Source organism: Poecilia latipinna, unplaced genomic scaffold, assembly GCF_001443285.1.
Source record: "Poecilia latipinna isolate Pla-1442-1.1 unplaced genomic scaffold, P_latipinna-1.0 Scaffold1035, whole genome shotgun sequence".
NCBI classification, from domain to species: domain Eukaryota; kingdom Metazoa; phylum Chordata; class Actinopteri; order Cyprinodontiformes; family Poeciliidae; genus Poecilia; species Poecilia latipinna.
In genome coordinates, this window is record NW_015113651.1 from 29464 (window position 1) to 34384 (window position 4921).

The window sequence follows — 4921 nt, forward strand, 5'->3', positions numbered from 1 at the left end:
GAGTATGGGGAACCGGGGAAAGAGGAGGGAGGGGGGCGGGGAAGCCTTGGTTTCCTGTTCCCCAAATTCCCAGCTCCTGTCTGCAGAGCAGGTACACAAAGCCTCCCTTGAAAGTTTTTGGAGACGGGCGGCGGGATGAAACGCAGCCACTGATGGTTAACAGATCTGTCCCCCTGGACTCCCTCTCCCTTCCTTACACCCTCCCACTCCGTAAACCAGCACTACCAGTTTGTTTACTCTCCTCCGAACCTTTTTAGCATTTTCTGGCCAGGTCCGTTGGTCTTGGCGCGGCTCCATGCTGCTGATTGCTATATTCCCAGACCAGAAATGTCACTTACCACTTTCCTCTCCTTCATCCGCCAGTAAAACCCTTTGTAATCCCCAAGAACAGCAGAGTCACCCAGGATATAGAATATTTTATCCTGTCCCCAGTGACCCCCCCCGCCCCCCACCACTCCATCCCTTCTGTGTCCCCGGCCCAGCTAGAGGCAGAGCAAACCTTTTTCAGCCAATTGGAACAGAACATTAACATTCCTACTAAACCAGTCAAGACAACCTAAGCCAGACTGGAGAGGGCTGTACAGGAGAAAAATATGGTGTAATACAGTGATGGTTTGTCTCGGTAGGAAAAAGTGTGCTTCCTCGTTTTTGTGCTATTCAAAGCTGAGACAAAAAGATAAATACCTTTTACGATTCCTTTCAAGATATTGATCTAAGTTTAGAAACAAGTCAACTCATTTCTTGTGAAATGAATACTTACATTTTGAAGCGGTTCTGCCAGAGTCTCAGCTGAAATCTGCGGAGAAGGCTAATGATTAGGGTGATGGCAAGGAGGCCCTCCAACTAGTGGAGATATGCAAAATGCTGGTCAGCTGGTTGAGCCAGGAGACAAAAACTCTGGTGTTCTTTGTAAAAAACAAACAAACAAACAAAACAAAAAAATAGGTACTGAGATGTTAGATGTTTAGAGGAGGAGTCCTGTTGTTGGATAGTTGACTAAAGTTGGAGTGGTCACACCAACAAGCTGTCCATTTAAAACACTAATGATTCATTGAAATCAGTTTGAGAAGGTTTTATGTAGAAAATGTTTTGGGATTTTATTGGCGGTGGTCCCCTGAGCCCGCAGTCCTTCAAATTTTAGATGCGTCTCTGCTGCAGTACACCTGATTCAAATGATTGAATTACCTCCTCAGCATGTCATCAATGGTTGTAGAGGCCTCTTGATTAAGTCAAGAGTGTGTCAGAGTTGGAGAACACTGTTTCAGATCATCCCATCTAAAATAGGGAGACGTAGTATGGAAACAAATGTATTTTGGTCATTTGAAGAAAGGAGGACTTTTGATGGTGAATTTTGTTTGATGAGCTAAAAGCATTGAAGTGTGTGTGGAAAAACAAAATTCATAGCATTGTGCAGCTAGATGAAAAAAAATTCTGGAGTACGCAACCACACAATGTGTTAGCTGAAGTAGAAGATAATGGCATTTACGTAGGTCGGGGAAAAAATATGTCTCTTTGGACCTGTACTTGGACATATTCAGAGGAAACGAATTCAATTTCCTTTTCATGATAATAAACAGCAGCAGCCGTTCCAAGCCTTTCAAGGAAATACACGTAACTCAAAACACAGCAAGTTCACCTTAGGACTAGAGCTAGTGTTCCTTTTCTATTTAAACCAAAAATACGGACAATATTCCTGCTTATCTATGTTAAGCGAAAACAAACTGAGCTGGAACACGTGTGCATTAGTGACAGTTCGTTAAAACGGCTCCTTTAAATGCCGGTTTGAAGGCGGTGGGGGGTGGGGTGGGGGGCTGCCTAAGGGGCGGCGTTCCAATTAACAGCAGAGAGGGGACAATGTTACAAAGACACTCACACACTCGGCGCAGGGAGGTCCGAGGAGACTGCGATTATAAACCCTCAGGGACCTCGTAGCTCACAGCTCATGAGTTAGCCGGAGAAGTCATGAACGAGGACACCGACATACACACACACACACACACACACACACACATTCTCACTGTAGTGGGGTGGCCTCGGCTCTCCTTATAAATCTTTGCCACTCACCTTTAGAGGGACCGGTGCGGTGGGCCCTGTAAATAGCAGGGTGTGTGTGTGTGTGTGTGTGTGTGTTTGACCGCAGATGCAGGTGGAGCCGCGGTGCGGTTGGGTAGACGGCAAGCGCCGGTTCAACTCTGGGCTCAGCGTTGCCACTCAATCTCGTAACAACCCAAACACTGCAGCCTCACAGCGGTTGTGCACCGTGGGGAGAGGTTGCATAAAAGTGTTGCTGAGTTTGTTCAGCCAATTAGTTTTTGAGTCCAGACAGAGATGTACCTTCTTATGTATAAGGAATGCTTTGTAGGAGCATTTGGAGGGGGAATTTTAATTTCCAAAAAAATACACGAAGGTGGGGGGGGGGAACTTGGTAGGCATCGACATAAAGGCCGACATCTCCAGGGTTTTCATAAACGAGGACAAGCTGGACAAAGGGACTTTATTCGTCTACAATATGGACGTTGTTCATATTGTGAGATCGATCCTTTATTTGAATCACAAATAAAAACCGATTTTTCCGATCCAGATCATAAAATTACAAAGCCTTTGTTAGACAATGTTTCATCCCTTCTCATAATTCAAGTGTTGACACTCTATGGCCACACACTTTAATGCAAATAGTTTTAAGTTTATGTAAATAGACCAGGGGAAGTATAGCGCCCAGCTTTGGGAGTAGTGGAACTTAGTTACAATTCTTAAAAAGAGTTAATCGAGTTTACCGCAGAGTTTGCGATCGATTCATCACAATTAAATCTTTTCCTTACACTTTTAAGAGTGTGACATGGTTTTAACCCACTTGAATTTGTCACCTGTAAATAAGATGCAGTGTTACCAATTGAATAAGTATTTCTGTATCCATGAGAAATGTATTCTCTGAAGAAAATACAGCTGTTCTGTGAAGGCACCATTATTTATTTATTTATTTATTTTTTAATAGAGAGCTGGTTTAGTGAACCAGCAGCGTGATTAAAACCAAGGAACGCACAAGAAACAAGACCAGTGCTATAAATTGGTCGAAAGAGAGTAAGTGGTTAGTTTTTTTTTCCTCCCTCTTTCTGGCAAATGTGATGTCTTTATTTTTTTATTTGGCATTGTGTGACATCACTAATGTCGTGTTATAGAATTTTAGTGGTTAAAAAAATGTACAATGACATAGTTCTCATCTTGTTGATCCCTGCATGTGTACGGCAGCCAAACCTTAAAGACCCCTACGTGGCTCAACCCGGCTCTCCGGCTCTATTAACCCCCAAAGACCACAACGGTGTTGACCCCATCAAACCCTCTGCCAAAATACATTAATAGCATTTGACAATCCTAACTGATTTGGGAATGCCAAGTCTGCATTGGACAGGCGTAGCTGTGGACACAGGCCCACTTTGGAGCTGGCACTCCTGGCTGAGATCCCTGGCATCCGCGGCTTCCTTATGACCAGCTGTCCCTGCCCTGCTCCGTCGTTCAAATCCCAGGAACTGAGAAATAAACAGACGGTAAACAAAGGGTCTAGTTTAGCACCGCCGACTGCGACAGCATGACAACAGGTTTGCTACCGTCACCGCCTGCCACGGCTGGGATCTGCTCAACAGGAGCCAAGAGACTTTTCTTTTGTTACTGCAGTCACATTGGCTTTTTTTTTTTTCTCACCAGGCTTCAAGGCAAGCAAGATGAGTCAAAAACAAGAATAAAGAAAGGGATTGTGAAGCCCCGCAGCTTGAGCTTTGCAGGTTGAGCAGATACTTCTGAGGACGGTCTTTTTTTGTTTGTTTGTTTTTGTCTAATTCTTCCTTTTTGATTCCCGCTTTTTGCCTATTGTCTGAATCTGTGGACAGCTGCGCTCTGCAGATGCAAATTCCCCCAACTTGAGACACATTAGCCACCAAAAGAACACAACCCTATTAATAGGCTTCCCGCTCGTAAAAGAGATGTGGCTCATGTGCATGTGGATCAGGTTTTTTGGGGGCGACTTTGATACGTGTGTAACACGATACCAGTTCAATTGCGATGCATCGTCAGAGGGGCCCCTTCTATGGAAATCTGCATGAAATCACTGTCTGGGCAAGGTCGTAAATCACCGATGGCAATGTTTGTTATTGCAGTACAGTTTTATGGAGGGTGGGCACTTTGGTGGGACGTCACGGAGAGGAATGACCAAATCAAGACTTAAGAGGGAAGAGGTACTTTATTTTATTTTATTTTATTTTATTTATCCTGTAAATGTAGATGCGCAGGAGAAACCACCAGTAACGAGCATAAAAGTCAACTGTCCAGCGGCCGCAAATATTAAATCGACGACGATAAATCTCAGCAAAAATCAAAGCTACGACAGAGAAATTGAGAGTAAGGTAAAAGAGACGAGTTGAGCAGAAAGAATCTGGCTCCCCTCTGTTCTGCTAAAACAGCCAGAGCGGCTGGCTGGCTGGCTGGCTGGCGTGCATCGACACCCACTCTTTTCAAAGAAATGTCTGGTCTGGTCCTGTCTGGCTATTTCTCCCAGATCTCCGAGCATCAGGAAAACTTATCAGAGGGAGAAAGACATTTAGTCTGCGACAGAGCAGTGCTTCCCTCCAAGAAGGAAAGCGAGCCAGGATCTCAGACACTTTCACCTGTTCGGAATTTGGGAAAGAGCGTTTAAGAATCGTCGTGATGCGGACTTCCGGTGAGAGGACCCCGAGTTCGCTTGGCCCAGTCTTGCAAGATGTCCGTCGCTCCTCGTTCACATGTTGACACAACTGCTCTGGATATTAAAACAGTTTGCGCGGCTGTAATAAAATTCCACGCATTCTTAATTATTCGTAGTGGTTCAGGAGGCCGGAGGTACGAAGCACAAGTCTTGCATGTCAAGATTTGTGTTACATACTGAACCCTTTAA